At 42.3% G+C, this 20,390-nt stretch overlaps 1 pseudogene across 1 annotated transcript; it reads left to right on the forward strand.

Moving 5' to 3' along the window:
- The first annotated feature begins 1,426 nt into the window (after positions 1-1,426).
- Positions 1,427-19,387, forward strand: LOC308240134 (F-box only protein 31-like; annotated as a pseudogene). The gene is made up of 3 exons: positions 1,427-1,810; positions 1,898-2,973; positions 19,365-19,387. The product of its transcript is annotated as an F-box only protein 31-like (transcript).
- Positions 19,388-20,390: the final 1,003 nt, after the last annotated feature.

Raw genomic sequence — 20,390 nt, forward strand, 5'->3', positions numbered from 1 at the left:
CAATTTGTTTAAAGATGGTCATATCCCACTTTGCTTGGGGAACCCAGCTTCTTGTGGCAGACTGAATCCCTGGCAGGGATTGCAGAAACTTCCCAGCAGCTGCCAAAAATTCAAATCTTGGGTGCCCCGGCCCGCGGGGCAGCAACGAGGGCACGCAGGAACCACCTAAGAGAATGAAACAAACAAGGAACGCGAAGAACGGAGGCAAGACAAGGTTCTGATCAAGCCTCGTTTTTTTATTCGAGTGTTGCGGTATATAAGCACTCAGGAGGGGAGGGGTAGGATAAGGAGTTGCCATGGGATGATTGGTTGGGGACTGGGTATCTGTCCTAGCTGATCGGTTATTCTGATGTGGGGGGTTCTTCTGGCCCTTGGGCGCGCGGGCTTTCTTTGTCCTTGCTCTTTGTCCTTGCTCAATCAGGAAGTAGGGCTGACCAGGAAGTAAGACCAAATTCTTCTTTTATGGCTCCCGGCACTTGGGGACCCTTTCTACTCTCCCTCAAGGCATCAGCCTCCTGAAACACTTCAGCTAGTGAGAGTTTTGTCTGTAATGTAACTTTGGTTACAGATGTTCTTTGCTTGCTTTTTTATCTTTTGGGGACTTAGTTTTATGAATGCAGGGAATCCTCTGTCTGCTGCTGTTTGAGCTTTGTGCCACTCAGAACTGAAGGTCATTTGCTGTGCTGGGTTAGTGTGAGATAAGATTCTAAGGATAATGTCCCAGTCCCTCCTTTTGAGAGTACTCATTTATTTAATTTATGGGTTGTTTTGTTTCTGTTTTGAAATAGGATAAGATCTCTTCTTATATGCAAGATTTCGTGTTGTTACAGTCTACTCAGAAAGAAAAATATGGGAAATAAAACCTAAACACCCCAAATCTTTCCTCTAGGAGGGCCAGATCTGCAGAAGTGCCTTGAGCAGGGACCACTTTCTTTTTTAAAGAAAAAAAAAATAGTAAAGTCTTTGGTAACTTAAAACTTTGGAGTTATGCTGGATTAAATAGTGAAAAATTATTAAGTATCTAGGTATTTTGAAATAACAGGATACTGAAATATTAATTTGAGTTTGCCTACTTTTGGCTTCTTATTACAGAGTATCGGGATGCATTTGAATTTGTTAATGAATATGACTTGCATTTTATTTCAAGTATCTCTTTTTAAAAATTTTATGTTTTTATTGATTTCAGAGAGGAAGGGAGCGGGAGAGAGAGATAGAAACATCAATGATGAGAGAGAGTCATGGACCAACTGCCTCCTGCATGCCCCCTACTGGAGATTAAACCTGCAACCTGGGCATGTGTCCTGACTGAGAGTCAGCCATGACTTCCTGGTTTATGGGTTGGCATTCAACCACTGAGCAACACTGGCTGGGGCTGAAATATATCTCTTAAAAAATGTGAATGTGGGTGGCTGTTACTCGGACAGGCATGGAGGAATGCGCATGCCTCTGCGGCTTGGGCCCTTCTCAAGGATGTCGCTGTCGCCAGCAGTGTCGGGGCACAGCTGAGAGGACAGCAGCTAGCTGGCCTGGCCCTGGCCCTGGCCCTGGAAGAGGAGCACGTCGAGGCGGACATGGTGGTGAGGTGGCTAGGTGCCCTGTGGAGAGCGGCGGGATTGAGCCCCACGCCGCCTCCACAGGCCCCGCACTGCTTGGTGCAGGACCTGCCTCCCCAGCTGCTGCTGCTGCTGGTGGAGATCTTCACCTCGCTCCCCAGCACTGGCACCGACCTGCCCAGCCTGGCCCATGCCTGCACCAAGTTCCACTGCATCCTGCACACCGACAACTGTTGGAGACGGCGCTGCCGGGAGGAGTAAGGCTTTTATGAAAACTTGTAGAACCTGGAGATCATGGGTGTGTCTTGTCGGGAAGTCTATACGAAGCTGCTGTACCCAGGCAGACACATTTTGGGATTGTGGCAGCCAGATATTGGGCCCTATGAAGGACTGCTGAATGTAGTGGTGGATGGCTTGTGCATTATTGGTTGGACGTACCTGCCTCCCCATGACCCCCATGTGGATGACCCAATGCAATTGAAGCCCTCGTTTAGAATTCACCTGATGGAGAGGAAATCGGCCATGGTGGAGTGCATGTACGGCCAGAGAGGGCACCACAGGGGCCACATCCAGATTAGGAAGGATAAGTTCTCCACCAAGTGCAACCAGACAGACCACCACAAGATGTCTGGTGGGAGCAGAGAGGAATTATGAACATGGCTGAATGAAGAATGGGGGCAGACCCTGGAGGACATTTTCCAGGAGTACAGGCTGCAGTTCATCCTGATGAAGTTCATCTACCATCTGTATGACAACTGCCTGACCTACCTCCGCATCTACCTCCTGCCCAGCTACCTGGATGACCTCATCAGGCCAGGGCTCTTCAAAGGCACCTACGATGCCTACGGCCTAAAGATGGGAAGCATGCCAGCGCCACCAAGATCACGGGAGACCCCAACATCCCTGCCGGGCAGTAGACAATAAAGATTGACCTCATGCACCGCATCCAGCTGCCAGTTTAGATTTTCCGCAACTTCAACAAGCTCTCCCGCATTGTCCAGGAGGTTTGCGAGCAGGTGATCCAGGAGCAGTAGCAGCAGCAGCAAGAAGACATGACTGAGAACTGCAAGGGCCATGGCTGGCAGAGCCCTGCCCAACCCAATGTCAGGGAGTCTGGGACTGCAGCTTTGGAGGAGCAGCCTATCCAGTTTGTTCTGCCTGTGGGCGTGAGCTCAATAACCAGGACTACACCCAAACCTTCAGGATGTGTTTCTATGGCATGGGCATTCTTGCTGGCCATGGCTTCACCAACCCCAAGCGCATCCCTGTAGTCATCATCCTGTTCGATGAGGACCACTTCGGGTTCATCTGGCTGGAACTGAAATGCTTTAGCCTGTACAGTACAGCAGAGTCCAGGTCACCTTCCAGAATGATGATGCACCATCCACACAGCCCTTCGAGGAGATGCTCAACATGCTCTGTCCCCACCTCCTGATGGCCCTTCCCCTGCCCAGGGGTGGACAGCAGGGAGAAGCAGCTCCAGATGGAGAGCAGCAGCATGCACTTTGGAGATTTGACCTTCTGATCAGATTACCCACCTTCTTCTTTGTTTTTTTAATCCTCACCCTAGGATATTTTTTCATTGACTTTCAGAGAGAATAGGAGAGAGAAAGACAGAGAGAAATATCGATGTGAGACAGACACATTGATTGGTTGCCTCCTGCACCTGGGCCCAGGCTGGGGAGGAGCCTGCAATGGAGGTACGTGCCCTTGACAGAAATGGAACCTGGGACCCTTAAGTCTGCAGGCCAATGCTCTATCCACTGAGTCAAACTGGCTAGGGCATACCCACCTTCTTCTTCTTTTTTTTTTTTTTTTTTTAATATATATATTGATTTCAGAGAGGAAGGGAGAGGGAAAGAGAGATAGAAACATCAATGATGAAAGAGAATCATTGTTTGGTTGTCTCCTGCATGCTCCCTACTGGGGATAGAGACTGCAACCCAGGCATGTGTCCTTGACTGGAATTGAACCTGGGATCATTTAGTCTGCAGGCCGACGCTCTTATCTACTGAGCTAAACCAGCTAGGGCCATACCCACCTTCTTGTAGGTGTCTCGGCCCAGCCACCTGATATACTTTCTATGGAGTGTGCAACATATACTGCATATTTGTCAGTAGCTGCTGAAAAGCTGAGCAGGGTATGTCTTTTTTTTTTTTTAATCCTCACCTGATGATATTTTTCCATTCATTTTTAGAGAGAGTGTAAGAGACATGAAAAGACAGAAACATTGATGTGTTGATTGATTGCCTACTGCATGTGCCCCGACCAGGGCCCAGGCCAGGTAGGAGCGTGCAACTGAGGTAGAATTGAACTCAAGACCCTTCAGTACGCAGGCCGAGGCTCTATCCACTGAGCCAAATCAGCTAAGGATGAGCATGTCTTTTTAAAAAGAAAGAAAAAGAAAAGGTCCTAAAATTAGATAGTGGTGATTATTAGATTGTACATCTCTGAATGCAATAAAAACCACTGAATTGTACATTTTAAAAGGGTGGATTTTATAGTATGTGAATTATTCTATACTAGAGGCCCAGTGCACAAAATTCGTGCACTTGGGGGGGGGGTCCCTCAGCCTGGCCTGTGCCCTCTCGCAGTCTGGGAGCCCTGGGGGGATGTCCCACTGACGGCTTAGTGGGCCTAAGCCGTCAGTTGGACATCCTTAGCATTGTCATGGATGTGGGAGAGGCTCCCACCACTGCCAATGTGATCGCCAGCCTTGAGCCCGGCTTCTGGCTGAGCAGCGCTCCCCCTGTGGGAGGACACTGACTACCAGGGGCAGTTCCTGTGTTGAGTTTCTGCCCCCGGTGGTCAGCATGCATCATAGTGACCTGTCATTCCACCATTCGGTCATTTGCATATTAACCTTTTATTATGTAGGATATGCTGTAGATGAGGCCCCCTAGAACCATAAGAAATGCAAAAAATTCACTGTTAACTCATTCTCGAATTGCCCCCATTTAAAATCAAATTGCCTCCCCTTTGGGGCATGTGCTGCACCTTGGGAACCTCTGGGCTTGACACTTTTCCTCTCTGAGCTTCATTTCTGAATACATACTCATATACCATGGGAATTGTAATCCCTTCTCCGCCTACCTCACTGGGTTGTCATGAGGAGGTTCTGAGCTAATAAACCTAGAAATGTTTCATCAAGTAAGTGGTGTCTAAATGGGAAGGGATTGTTATTTTTAAGCTCACCGGTACCCTCGCAGGTAGCAGGTGCTGATTAGGGAGGAGGGCATGATTGTTTCCTGGGACTGTAGCTATGGAAGCTTTGCAGAAGGTTCCACAGGCCTCAAAGGGGCGGGCTCTGGCCAGCAGCCCTGTAGCGGTGGTCATTCCTGGAGGGGCTGGCGGGGGGCAGGGTGATAGGGGGGCGTGAGGCCAAAGGGGGAGTGACTGTCAAACCTTCCCACTTGGTGCCATTTTTTAAATTGTATGTGGCTGTTTCGCAGCTGTACCTGCTCAGGGCAGGGCTCCAATCACCTGGAGTGGGGTGGGGCCTGGGCCAGGGCAGAGCCAGGCAGGCTAGGAGGGTTGGTTTAGCCATGCCCCCAGCGAGGTTCAGCGCACTTCAGCTGCAGAGATGGCGCTGCTGCTGTGGGGGCAGGGGGAAGAGTCTGACCCTGGGGGGCTGCTCAGGCCTGCCTCCACACGGGTCTGGAGTTGTAGGGAGGAGAGGTGTGCCTGGCTCCAGAGGAAGGGGCCTGGCAGCAGCGGGCCACAGGCCCTGGGTGCCTCAGGGGCGCTGACGGGTGGTTGCCAGTGTGCTATTGTTGTGGGCACCCCAGGCGGGGGTGGCGGGGGAAGAGATCAGGAGTTGGAGGTGCGGGCTGCAGCTACCCCTGAGGCTGGGTCTTCTCCCCATCTGATCAGCCTCCCCGTCCCCCAGGGATGCGGGGGCTGGGGTAGGGTGTCCATGCAGGAGGATTGGAAGAGCTCCCCATGTCTGCTTCCTCTTCCTTCTTTGCAGTCCGGGCTCCTGTCAGGCACTCTCCTCAGACCCCCAGGGAACTTGGCTCAGGCCACCCGCCCCCTGCTGTGCCCACAGCTGGTCTGTCAATATGCAAATTGGTTGTTACTGGGACAATGTAATGGACAATTAGGCTATTACCTCTTTATTTTTTTAAATTTTTTTATTAAGGTATTATATGTGTACATATCTTACCATTGCCCCCCCCCCACCCCACTCCCATACATGCATGCTCTCACCCCCCATTGTTTTGCATCCGTTGGTTACTCTTATATGCATGCATATAAGTCCTTCAGTTGATCTCTTATTTCCCCTACCTCTCCCTAACCTTCCCGCTGTAATTTGACAGTCTGTTTGATGCTTTACTGCCTCTGTATCTATCTTTTTGTTCATCAGTTTATACTGTTTTTCATTATCCCCAAATGAGTGAGATCATGTGGTATTTTTCTTTCATTGACTGGCTTACTTCACTTAGCATAATGTTCTCTAATTCCATACATGTGCCTACAAATGGTAATAATTCCTTCTTTTTTATGGCAGCATAGTATTCCATTGTGTACATGTACCATAGTTTTCTAATCCAGTCATCTGCTGATGGGCACCTAGGCTGTTTCCAAATCTTAGCTATTGCAAATTGTGCTGCTATGAACATGGGGGTGCATATATCCTTTCTGATTGGTGTTTCTGGTTTCTTAGGATATATTCCTAGGAGTGGGATTACTGGGTCAAATAGGAGTTCCATTTTCAGTTTTTTGAGGAAACTCCATACTGTTCTCCACAGTGGCTGCACCAGTCTGCATTCCCACCAGCAGTGCACGAGGGTTCCTTTTTCTCCACATCCTCGCCAACACTTGTCGTTTGTTGATTTGTTGATGATAGCCATTCTGACAGGTGTGAGATGATATCACATTGTCGTTTTGATTTGCATCTCTCCGATAATTAGTGACTTTGAGCATGTTTTCATGTGTCTTTTGGCCTTCCTTCTGTCTTCTTTAGAAAAGATTCTATTTAGGTCCGTTGCCCATTTATTTATTGGATCATTTATCTTCCTTTTATTAAGTTGTATAAGCTGCCTGTAGATGTTGGAGATTAAACCTTTATCAGTGATAACATCTGCAAATACGTTCTCCCATACAGTGGGATTTCTTGTTGTTTTGTTGATGGTTTCTTTTGCTGTGAAAAAGCTTTTTATTTTGATGTAGTCCCATTTGTTTATTTTCTCTTTGGCTTCCGTTGCCCTAGGGGCAGTATCAGTGAAGAAGTTCTTTTGGCATATGTCTGAGATTTTGCTGCCTGTGGATTCCTCTAGTATTTTTATGGTTTCCCGTCTTATATTTAAGTCCTGTATCCATTTTGAGTGTATTTTTGTGTATGGTGTAAGTTCGTGATCTAGTTTCATTTTTTTGCATGTATCTGTCCAATTTTCCCAACACCATTTATTGAAGAGACTGTCTTGACTCCATTGTATGTTCATGCCTCCTTTGTAAAATATTAGTTGCGCATAGTGGTTTGGGTTGATATCTGGATTCTCTATTCTATTCCACTGATCTATATGTCTGTTCTTGTGCCAGTACCAGGCTGTTTTGAGGACAGTGGCTTTGTAATACAGCTTGAAATCTGGTATTGAGATCCCTCCTACTTTATTCTTCTTTCTCAGGATTGCTGTGGATATTCGGGGTCTTTTTTCATTCAAGATGAATTTTTGGAGAGTTCTTTCTAGGTCTGTGAAATATGCCGTTGGTATTTTAATGGGGAGTGCATTGAATCTATAGATTGCTTTGGGTAGTATGGACATTTTAATGATGTTGATTCTACCAATCCATGAACATGCTATGTTCTTCCATCTGTTTATATCTTCCTCTATCTCTTTTTTCAGTGTCCTATAGTTTTCCGTGTATAGGTCTTTTACCTCCTTGGTTAGGTTTATTCCTAAGTATCTTAATTTTTTTGGTGCGGTGGTAAATGGGATTGCTTTTTTAGTCTCTCTTTCTGTAAGTTCACTATTGGTGTATAGAAATGCCATAGATTTCTTGGCGTTAATTTTGTATCCTGCTACATTGCCGAATTCATTTATTAAGTCTGTTAGATTTTTGATGGAGTCTTTCAGATTTTTTATGTACAATATCATGTCATCTGCAAATAAGGACAGCTTTACTTCTTTTCCAATTTGGATGCCTTTTATTTCTTCTTGTCTAATTGCAATGGCTAATACTTCCAGTACTATGTCAAACAGGAGTGGTGAGAGTGGACATCCCTATCTTGTTCCTGTTCTTAGGGGAAATGGTTTTAGTTTTTGCCCATTGAGTATGATGTTAGCTGTGGGTTTATCATATATAGCTTTTATTATGTTGAGGTATAATCCTTCTATTCCCACCTTGTTGAGAGTTTTTATCAAAAAAAAGTTGTTGGATTTTGTCAAATGCTTTTTCTGCATCAATTGATATCACTATGTGATTTTTATCTCTCAATTTGTTTATGTGATGTATTACATTTATTGATTTGCGGATATTGTACCATCCTTGCATTCCTGGTATAAACCCTACTTGGTCATGGTGTATGATCTTTCTGATGTACTGCTGGATCCAATTTGCTAGAATTTTGTTGAGGATTTTGGCATCTACGTTTATGAGAGATATTGGCCTGTAATTCTCCTTCATTGTGTTGTCTTTATCTGGTTTTGGTATTAGGGTGATTCTGGCTTCATAGAAGGAGCTTGGAAGTGTTCCTTCCTCTTGAATTTTTTGGAATAGTCTGGGGAGGATAGGTTTTAGTGCTTCCTTGAATGTTTGGTAAAACTCTCCTGTGAAGCCGTCTGGCCCCGGGCTTTTGTTTGCCGGAAGCTCTTTGATGACTGCTTCAATTTCTTCCATAGTTACTGGCATATTGAGCTGTTTAGATTCTTCCTGATTGAGTTTTGGAAGGTTATATTTTTCTAGGAATCTCTCCAGTTCCTCCAGTTTGTCCAGTTTGTTGGAATAGAGTTGTTCGTAGTATTTTTTAACAATCCTTTGTATTTCGGCGGGATCTGTTGTTATTTCACCTCTTTCATTTCTGATTTTGTTTATTTGTGTCCTCTCTTTTTGCTTCTTGGTGAGCCTGGCTAGAGGTTCATCAATCTTGTTTATCCTTTCAAAGAACCAGCTCTTGTTTTTGTTGATCTTTTGTATTGTTTCTTTAGTCTCTAGGTCGTTTATCTCTGCTCTGATCTTTATTATTTCCTTCCTTCTGCTTACACTGGGCTTTTCTTGTTGCTTTCCTTCTAACTCTTTGAGTTGTTGGGTTAGGTAATTTATTACCATTGTTTCTTGTTTTTTGCAGTAGGCTTTTAGAGTTATGAACTTCCCTCTCAAGACTGTTTCGCTGTGTCCCATAGATTTTGGATTGTAGTGTTTTCATTGTCATTTGTTGCCATGATGTTTTTTATTTCTTCCTTGATCTCTCTGGTAACCCAATCATTGTTTAATAGCATGCTGTTTAGTCTCCATGTGCTTGATTTCTTTGTTGTTTTTATTGTAGTTGATTTCCAGTTTTATGCCACTGTGGTCTGAGAAGATGCTAGATACGATTTTTATCTTTTGGAATTTGAAGAGACTTTGCCTATGTCCCAATATATGGTCTATCTTTGAAAATGACCCATGTGCACTTGAGAAGAATGTATATTCTGTGGCTTTGGGGTGAAATGTTCTGAAGGTGTCAATTAATTCCATCTGGTCTAGTGAGTCATTTAGGATTGATGTTTCTTTGCTGATTTTTTGTTTAGAGGATTTGTCCAATGGTGACAGTGGGGTATTAAAGTCTCCTACTATGATTGTATTGCTGTCAATCTCTCCCTTGATATCATCCAGGAGTTTATTTATGTATTTGGGTGCTCCTGTATTGGGTGCATATATGTTTACCAGAGTTATTTCTTCTTGTTGGATTGCTCCCTTTAGTATTATGAAGTGGCCTTCCTTATCTCTTGTTATGTCCTTCACTTTGAGATCTAATTTGTCAGATATAAGTATTGCTACCCCAGCTTTTTTTTCATTTCCATTTGCCTGGAAAACCTTTTTCCATCCCTTCACCATCAGTCTGTGTGCGTCTTTGTTTTTTGAGGTGGGTTTCTTGTAGATAGCAAATATATGGGTCTTGTTTTCTTATCCAATCCGTTACCCTATGTCTTTTGATTGGGGCATTTAATCCATTTACATTTAAAGTTATTATTGATAGGTACTTATTTGTCGCCATTTTTATTCTTTACCCCTGTGTTCCTTCTTCACTTCCTATTTCTTTTTTTCTTTTTTTACAGCAGACCCTTTAGCATTTCTTGCATTGCTGGTTTGGTGGTAATAAATTCCCTTAGTCCTTTTTTGTCCATGAAGCTCCTGATTTCACCTTCAATTTTGATTGATAGCCTTGCTGGGTACAGTATTCTTGGATTCAGACCCTTCCTTTGCATTACTTTGTATATTTAATTCCATTCCCTTCTGGCCTGATGAGTTTCTGTTGAGAAATCAGTTGCTAGTCTGATGGGGGTTCCTTTGTATGTAACTTTCTGTCTCTCTCTGGCTGCTTTTAAGATTCTTACTTTGTCGTTGGTGTTTGTCAATTTAATTATGATGTGCCTTGGCGTCAGTCTTTTGGGGTTCATTTTGCTTGGGACTCTGTGAGCTTTTTGGATTTGTGTGGGTTTTTTCTTCCCTATATCAGGGAAATTTTCTGTCATTATTTCTTAAAACAGGTTTTCTATTCCTTGCTCAGCTTCCTTTTCTTCTGGAACCCCTATTATGCGGATGTTGTTTTGTTTCGCGTTGTCCCAAAGTGCCCCTAGGCTCTCCTCCTGCCTTTTAATTTTTTTTTCTAGAAGTTTCTCTACTTGGGTATTTTTCCCCATCTTGTCTTCTAGCTCATTGATGCGGTCCTCTGCTTCTTCTAGTCTACCCTTGATGCTTTCTATTGAGTTCTTTACAGCAGCGATGTCATTTTTTATTTCTTCTTGGTTCTTCTTCATTTCCTCTTGGTTCTTGCTCATATTGTCCAATTTGTCTTCCATTCTTTTCAGCCACCTTATGACCATTTCTCTGAATTCTTTCTCTGGAAGGTTGCTTGCCTCCATTTCGTTTACTTCCTTTTCTGGTGATGCCTGCTTTTCTTTCATATGCGGGCTGTTTCTTTGTCTTCCCATGGTCTCTCTTCTCTGCATGTCTGGTTATGTAGTTCTCTCTCTCCTTATCCCAGGCGAAATCTGACCTTTTCCTGGTGGAGTGTAGAGCTCCTCTGAATCCGCGTGTTTGCGCCAACTGGGGACCGGTGTTCTGGGGCTCGCAGCTGTTCCGTGGGTGCCGTATTTGTGGATCGGCTATTACCTCTTTATATGTATAGATAATAAAAGGCTAAAATGCAAATAGACCGAATGGCGGAACAACTGAACAACTGGTCGCTATGACATGTGCTGACCACTGGGGATGCACGCAGAACATGGCAGGCATCAGCAGCAGGCAGCAGAGGGCAGAACATGGCAGGTGTCGGCCGCAGCAGGATGGTGGAGTAGGAGAGTGGGACACCGGCATCTGTCATTGGGGTGAGCCTCTGGTGGTTACTGAGAATTCTTTGCTCCCGCAAACTGCAGTCCTGCCTGGTGTGTGCACCTGCTGCTGGTGCCAGCCCCACTTGCACCCGCTGCTGGCACTGGAGTCACCACTCGCACCAGTTGCCGGCACCAGTTGCTCAGTGCCATCAGCAGGTGTGAGCAGCGGCTACTGGCCTCGATCGCATGTGAGGGCTTCTCCACTTCCCTCTGCTCCTGAGGGGCGATCAGGGCAGCAGCTGCCACTCTCAACTGCTGATGGCGCCAGCCCCGCTGCTGGCACTGGCCCTAATCACTCCACGCTGTCAGCAGGTGCAAGTGGGGCCAGCGCCGTCAGCACGTGGGAGCAATCGTGGCAGGAGTGGGGCTGCCAGCAGACAGGGGGCCAAGGGCTAGGTGGGGGCATGGAGGATGAGCCGAGATCAGCCGCCTATGCTCACTGAAACCTTGTGACCCACAGTTCCTTTCAAGGTGCACAAATTCATGCACTAGGCCCCTAATATCTCAATAAAGCTGTTATTTAAAAAAATGTGAATGTATTGCTAACTTGAGGAATGCTAAGTCCTTATTTATCACATAAAAATTAAGGTTTTTAAGAGTTAACAATTCTAATTAAATTGGAAAGAAACTGTGTGGTTTTGGTAATAGAAGGCATGAGGTATGGACTTGCATTTTGTTGTTTTTTTTTAATGTTTATTGTTGAGAGTATTATAAATGTCCCCCTTTTTTCTCTCCATTACCCCCACCCCCAAAGTGTATCCCACCCTGCCCCAGGCCTTCACCACCCTATTGTCTATGTTATAGGTAATGCATACATGCATGTAAGTTTTTTGGTTCATTTCTACCCACCCCTCACCCTCTTCCCTCTGAGATTCTTAAGTCTGTTCCATGTTTCCATACATATGGTTCTATTTTATTCATCAGTTACTTTTGTTCATTAGATTCTTTGCTTTTTTATTTTCATTTTTAGATTCAATTGTTGATAGACATGTATTTACTGCCATTTTATTGTTCATGTTTTTCCTTTTTTAAAATTTCTTTATTGATTAAGGTATTACATATGTGTCCTTATTCCCCCATTGCTCCCCACCTCCCATTCATGCCCCCACCCCCCTGTTGTCTGTGTCCATTGATTAGGCTTACATGTATGCATATATGTCCTTTGGTTGATCTCTCCCCCTTACCCCCACCTTCCCCTACCTTCGCTGAGGTATGACGTTCTGATTTATGTTTCTCTGTCTCTGGATCTATTTTTGTTCATCAGTTTATGTTGTTCATTATATTCCACAAATGAGTGAAATCATGTGATATTTATCTTTCTCTGCCTGGCTTATTTCACTTAGCATAATGCTCTCCATCTCAATCCATGTTGTTACAAATGGTAAGAACTCCTTTTTTACCGCAGCGTAGTATTACATTGTGTAGATGTACCACAGTTTTTTAATCCACTCATCTGCTAATGGGCACTTAGGCTGTTTCCAAATCTTAGCTATGGTGAATTGTGCTGCTATGAACATAGGGGTGCATATATCTGTTCTGATTGGTATTTCTAGTTTCTTGGGATATATTCCTAGAAGTAGGATCACTGGATCAAATGGGAGTTTCATTTTTATTTTTTGAGGAAACTCCATACTGTTCTCCACAGTGGCTGCACCAGTCTGCAATCCCACCAGCAGTGCACGAGGGTTCCTTTTTCTCTGCATCCTCACCAGCACTTGTCATTTGTTGACTTGTTGATGATAGCCATTCTGACAGGTGTGAGATGATACCGCATTGTTGTTTGGATTTGCATCTCTCTGATGATTAGTGACTTTGAGCAGGTTTTCATATATCTCTTGGCCTTCCTTCTGTCTTCTTTCCAAAAGTGTCTATTTAGATCAGTTGCCCATTTTTTGATTGGGTTGTTTGTCTTCTTTTTGTTAAGCTCCATGAGTTCCTTGTAAATGTTGGAGATTAAACCCTTATCGTTGATATCATTGGCAAATATGTTCTCCCATGCAGTGGGATTTCTTGTTGTTTTATTGATGGTCTCCTTTGCTGTGCAAAAGCTTTTTATTTTGATGTAGTCCCATTTGTTTATTTTCTCGTTAGTTTCCATTGCCCTAGGAGCAGTATCAGTGAAGAAATTGTTTCTGCATAGGTCAGAGATTTTTCTGCCCGTGGATTCCTCTAGTATTATTATGGTTACCCTTCGTATGTTGAAGTCCTTGATCTATTTTGAGTTTATTTTTGTGTGTGGTGTAAGTTGGTGGTCTAGTTTCATTTTTTTGCATGTATCTGTCCAATTTTCCCAATAGCACTTATTGAAGAGACTGTCTTGACTGCATTGTATGTTCATGCCTCCTTCATCAATATTAATTGAGCGTAGTGATTTAGCTCGATTTCTGGGTTCTCTATTCTATTCCATTGATCTATATGTCTTTTCTTGTGCCAGTACCAGGCAGTTTTGAGAACAGGGCTTTTTAATACAGCTTGAAATCTGGTATTGAGATCCCCCCTTCTTTGTTCTTCTTTCTCAGGATTGCTGTGGCTATTCGGGGTCTTTTTTTTATTCCAGATGATTTTTTGGAAAGTTTTTTCTAGCTCTGTGAAATATGCCGTTGGTATTTTAATGGGGAGTGCATTGAATCTATAGATTGCTTTGGGTAGTATGGACATTTTGATGATGTTGATTCTCCAAATCCATTAACATGGTATGTTCTTCCATCTGTTTACGTCTTCCTCTATCTCTTTTTTCAGTGTCCTGTAGTTTTTTGCGTATAGGTCTTTTACCTCCTTAGTTAAGTTTATTCCTAGGTATCTTAATTTTTTTGGTGCGATGGTAAATGGGATTGCTTTTTTAGTCTTTTTTTTCTGTAAGTTCACTATTGGTGTATAGAAATGCCATAGATTTTTTGGCATTAATTTTGTATCCTGCTACATTGCCGAATTCACTTATTAAGTCTATTAGTTTTTTGATGGAGTCTTTCGGGTTTTTTATGTACAATATCATGTCATCTACAAATAAGGACAGCTTTACTTTTTCTTTCCAATTTGGATGCCTTTTATTTCTTCTTCTTGTCTAATTGCAATGGCTAATACGTCCAGTACTATGTCGAACAGGAGTGGTGAGAGTGGGCATCCCTGTCTTGTTCCTGTTCTTAGGGGAAATGGTTTTAGTTTTTGCCCATTGAGTATGATGTTAGCTGTGGGTTTATCATATATAGCTTTTATTATGTTGAGGTATGATCCTTCTATTCCCACCTTGTTGAGAGTTTTTATCAAGAAAGGGTGGTGGATTTTGTCAAATGTTTTTTCTGCATGAATTGATATTACTATGTGATTTTTATCTCTCAATTGTTTATGTTATGTATCACGTTTATTGATTTGTGGATATTGTACCATCCTTGCATCCCTGGGATAAATCCTACTTGATCATGGTGTATGATCTTTCTGATGTAGTGCTGTATCCGATTTGCTACAATTTTGTTGCGGATTTTGGCATCTATGTTCATGATGGATATTGGCCTGTAATTCTCTTTCATTGTGTTGTCTTTATCTGGTTTTGGTATTAGAGTGATGCTGGCTTCATAGAATGAGCTTGGAAGTGTTCCTTCCGCTTGAATTTTTTGGAATAGTCTAAAGAAGATAGGTTTTAGTTCTTCTTTGAATGTTTGGTAAAACTCCCCTGTGAAGTCATGTGGCCCTGGGTTTTTGTTTGCTGGAAGCTTTTTGAAGACTGCTTCAATTTCTTCCATAGTTATTGGCCTATTGAGATATTTAGATTCTTCCTGATTGAGTTTTGGAAGGTTATATTTTTCTAGGAATCTGTCCATTTCCTCCAGGTTGTCCATTTTGTTGGAATAGAGTGGTTCATAGTAATTTTTAACAATCCTTTGTATTTCAGTGGGGTCTGTTGTTATTTCACCTCTTTCATTTCTGATTTTGTTTATTTGGGTCCTTTCTCTTTGCTTCTTGTTGAGCATGGTTAGAAGTTCATTAATCTTGTTTATCCTTTCAAAGAACCAGCTCTTGTTTTTGTTGATCCTCTGTATTGTTTTTTTTGTTTCTATGTCGTTTATCTCCGCTCTGATCTTTATTATTTCCTTCCTTCTTCTTACACTGGGCTTTTCTTGTTGCTTTCTTTCTAACTCTTTGAGTTGTTGGTTTAGGTAATTTATTACCATTGTTTCTTGTTTTTTGCAGTAGGCTTGTAGAGCTATGAACTTCCCTCTCAAGACTGCTTTCGCTGTGTCCCATAGATTTTGGATTGTTGTGTTTTCATTGTCATTTGTTGCCATGATGTTTTTTATTTCTTCCTTGATCTCTCTGGTAACCCAGTCATTGTTTAATAGCATGCTGTTTAGTCTCCATGTGTTTTTTTTTTTTTTTTTTGATTGTTTTTATTGTAGTTGCTTTCCAGTTTTATGCCACTGTGATCTGTGAAGATGCTTGATATGATTTCTATCTTCTTGAATTTGAAGAGACTTTGCCTGTGACACAATATATGGTCTATCTTTGAAAATGACCCATGTGCACTTGAGAAGAATGTATATTCTGTGGCTCTTGGGTGAAATGTTCTGAAGATGTCAATTAATTCCATCTGGTCTAGTGAGTCATTTAGGATTGATGTTTCTTTGCTGATTTTTTGTTTAGAGGATTTGTCCAATGGTAATGGTGGGGTATTAATCTCTCCTACTATGATTGTATTGCTGTCAATCTCTCCCTTGATATCCTCCAGGAGTTTTTTTTATGTATTTGGGTGCTCCTGTATTGGGTGCGTATATGTTTACCAGAGTTATTTCTTCTTGCTGTATTGCTCCCTTTAGTATAATGAAGTGGCCTTCCTTATCTCTTTTTATATCCTTCACTTTGAGATCTAATTTGTCAGATATAAGTAATGCTACCCCTGCTTTTTTTTCATTTCCATTCATCTGAAAAACGTTTTTCCATTCCTTCACCATCAGTCTGTGTGCATCTTTTTTTCTGAGGTGGGTTTCCTATAGACAGCAGATATATGGGTCATGTTTTCTTATCCAATCTGTTAGCCTATGCCTTCTGATTGGGGCATTTAATCCAATTACATTTTAAGTTATTATTGATAGGTACTTGTTTGTCGCCATTTTTATTCTTTACCCCTGTGTTCCTTCTTCGCTTCCTCTTTCTTTCTTCTTTTTTTTTTTTTTACAGTAGACCCTTTAGCATTTCTTGCATTGATAGTTTGGGGGTAATAAATTCCTTTAGTCCTTTTTTGTCTGTGAAGCTCCTGATTTCACCCTCAATTTTGATTGATAGTGTTGCTGGGTACAGTATTCTTGGATTCAGACCTTTCCTTTGCATGACTTTGTATATTTCATTCCATTCCCTTCTGGCCTGATGTGTTTCTGTTGAGAAATCATTCACTAGTCCGATGGGGGATCCTTTGTAGGTAACTTTCTGTCTCTTTCTGGCTGCTTTTAATATTCTTACTTTGTCGTTGGTGTTTGTTTATTTTATTATAATGTTCCTTGGCGTCGGTCTTTTGGGGTTCATTTTGCTTGGGACTCTGTGAGCTTCTTGGATTTGTGTGGGTTTTTTCTTCCCTATATGAGGGAAGTTTTTTGCCATTATTTTTTTAAACAGGTTTTCTATTCCTTGCTCAGTTTCTTCTCCTTCTGTCACCCCTATTATGTGGATTTTGTTTTGTTTCGTGTTGTCCCAAAGTTCCCTTAGGCTCTCCTCCTGCTTTTTAATTTTTTTTTCTAGAAGCTGCTCTACTTGGGTATTTTTTCCTACCTTGTCTTCTAGCTCACTGATGCGGTCCTCTGCTTCTTCTAGTCTACCCTTGATGCTTTTTATTGAGTTCTTTACAGCAGCAATATCATTTTTCATTTCTTCTTGGTTTTTCTTCATTTCCTCTTGGTTCTTACACATATTGTTGAATTTGTCTTCCATTCTTTTCATCCACCTTATGATCATTTCTCTGAATTCTTTTCTGACAGGTTGGTTGCCTCCATTTCGTTTACTTCCTTTTCTGGTGATGCCTGCTTTTCTTTCATATGCGGCCTGTTTCTTTGTCTCCCCATGATCTCTCTTCTCTGGGTGTCTGGTTATGTAGTTCTCTCTCCTTTTTGTGAGGGAGTGTAGAGCTCCTCTGAATCCGCATGCTTGTGGCACTTGGGGACCAGTGTTCTCGGGTTCGCAGCTGTTCAGTTGGTGCTGTAGTTGTAGATTCCACAGGCTTCTCAGGTGTCCAATAACATCCACTTTCCCCTTCAAGATGGCACGGTCTCTGTGTCTGAGCGGGTCGTTCTGGGAGGGGACCCAGCAGCAGTGGGGCTGCCCGGTCAGGGGAGTCCCGTCTGACAGTCCCCTACAGTCTGCTGGAGTATAGCTGTCCCTCAACTCACCAACAAATACTCCCCATGCGACCACATACTCTCCCTTTGCTTTCTCACTCACACACTATCTTGCAGTCTGCCTTCCTGTCAGCAGCCATTTTGAACTCCCCCCCAGTAACTTTTTATACCATTTATCCATAATACTTCACAAACTAATTTCAGCCTTTTCAAAAAAAACATGTTTTTATTGCTTTTAGAGAGAGAGGCAGACAGGGAGAGAGAGAGGACATCTACCGGTTGCCTCCTGCACACATCCCCAAAACCTGGGTATGTGTCCTGACCCCTAATTGAATTAGCAACCCTTCCATGCATAGGTGCCACACTGATCAGGGTTCTTCTTCTTCTTTTTTAATGTTTTTGGAGCTGGCATCTAGATAGTGTATTTCCCTCATGGAGAGAGACCAAAAAAGATAAACGTGTTGATGAATACAGATGGTTCTTAGAAGAGTCAGGACGTGAACTGAGTCTAAAAGAACAGGAAGGGATTTTATGCTGGAGAACAGCATTCTAACACCTTTACAAAAACTCTTTCTATTGCAGAATCAATCAAGGAAGCAGCTTGTTTTGATTAAATTTTTGTCATTGACTTACAGTATGAAGTTAGGCTCAAATCTTCCGTATTTCTCTCTTCAGTTTTCCCATGTTTTCAGTTAGTTGGTTGAAGTAGACTGACATGAAAATAATTAGGTTCTTGTTTTTTCTTTTTATTTCTCAAAAAAAAAAGTATGGAATGCTTCACGAATTTGCGTGTCATCCTTGTACAGGGGCCACGCTAATCTTCTCTGTATCTTTCCAATTTTAGTATATGTGCTATCGAAGTGAGCATATTAGCTTCTTGTCTACTCCAATGCTAGCTGTTGCAGTTTTTGGGAAATTGCTTCATCTCTCTGGACCTTAGTTTTAGTAGTAGACTTTTCTCATATATAAAACAGAGAAAATCAATCCTCAGCTTACCTTATAATGTTGAAATACCTTGGTGAAATAACAGAAATACAGATTTATTATAAGATGCTGCACCCTTTGAGGTAAATGAAAGTTGAGAACAAGAGATAACTAGAAATGTGGAAAGAAGAAAAGAGTCAGGGAGAAGGTAAAAATATATTGGGGTTGGAAAAAGAAATGAAGGGAAAGAAAATAAGGAAGAACGAGGGAATTTCAATGGAGATAAAGGCTGCGAGAGGAAGTGCAAGCAGTCAGGAAAATTGGGGAGGGGCCGCAGGGCTGCTGGGTCACGTTGCCAGCGGAACCTTTTGGGTAGTACAGGGTGGTTGCGCGCAGGGCGTATTTGGCTGTAAAGCCCACCACAGGCTTTTGTTATTGTTTCACTTATGGCTTATCTAAGACCTAAGATGGCAGCGTTTGCTCCGTGCATAAATACTGCCTGCGTACCAGGTGTGGTAAGGCGGCCAAAGGACAAATTTACTAAGGGAAGTGCTGAAACTGGACAGTTTTTGTGTTGTGGTGAGTGCCGAACCGCAAATCGGTAGAAAAGCGGTCGTTAGCAAGGCTACACACTGGCGGATCGTGTTGCCTATCTGAATGAGGGGGAGGAGCCGGCCTGTATTTCATTTTTCTTGCTAGGCTCTCTTTAGAATATCAGACAATAATTTCTCTCTCCTTAATCACCTTACCACCACTAACGAGGCTATGTGATTGTGGACACTAGCTCTTAGGAGGGATTTTGGGATGTTTTCCTCTCGTCTTTCCTTGTTTAGATGGTTTTTGTTGATACCTTGCCGCCCCCAAATGAAAGATTCCATCTCCCCAGAGCGCTTTCAGGAATAACCTAACCCGCTGGGCCTACGCGTCTTATTTCTTACTTCGTGTTCTTTATTGTGTGCAGTCATAGTTTTGATAAACTAATCAGTTTGTAACATTATGAACTAGGTTAAATTTTTTTCCTATGCCTTTTATAGATACTACAGATGAGGACTTTTAAGCATATTAATACTTAATATTTGTTCTGGAAGCATCTCAGAGGTGTGTGTGTGTGTGTGTGTGTGTGTGTGTGTGTGTGTGTAAAGGTAATCTTTGGCGGGGAATTGCTATATTATTTTGTGGATTGTTGATTACTCAGTTTCTTGTGTTCAGATTTCTTGGTGAAAATAAATTTATGTTACACATAACATGTTTACTGTATGAAGAAGACAATAAAAAATTACATCTAATCTGATGTTAAATGCTTATGTGATTAAAATAAATTCCGGTTAAGAAGTGCCCATATCTCACTTTTGTTGCTGGAGAGAGTATGACTTGCCTACAGCCTTTTGAAAAAGTAATCTGGCAATGTTAAAGAGCCGGTCTGCACTTCATAAGCCAGATGTATGGGCTTGCTTGCTTTGCTTCTTTAATAAAGAGGTATACTTTAATTGCTTTAATAAATTGGCTTTACACAACACAATTAAGTCTCATATAAATTCATTTATATGAGAAGACAAGGTTTGAGGTTGGGGATAGCCCTTTCCCACTGACTCAGGGGGCTGTCCAGGAATACCTCTCTGGTGTCAATGAGAGGTGCCTCTCACAGGCAATATTTAGGGAAATAAAAAACTGGAACCAAATAGTCTGACTTTTAATAATCTGTCCTACTCGGCCCTGGCCGGGTACTCAGTGGATTAGAATATTGTTCTGATATGCCAAGATACGCCATAGTTTTGGGTTTGATCTCCAGTCAGGGCACACACAAGAAGCAATCAATGAATGCAGAATTAAGTGGAACAGCAAATGGATGTGTCTCTCCCTATCCCCCCCCCTTCTCAAATCAATAAATAAAAATTTAAAAAGAAAAGGAAAAAATAGAATCTATCCTATGGGGATAGAAGTACCAGTTTATTATTATAAAAGTATAAAAGTTATAAAAAATAATAAATATTTATTATTGAGAGGGAGAGAGAGATAGAAACATCAGTGATAAGAGAGAATCATCTGTAGGCTATCTCCTG

Source organism: Plecotus auritus (genome assembly GCF_963455305.1).
Source record: "Plecotus auritus genome assembly, chromosome: X".
NCBI classification, from domain to species: domain Eukaryota; kingdom Metazoa; phylum Chordata; class Mammalia; order Chiroptera; family Vespertilionidae; genus Plecotus; species Plecotus auritus.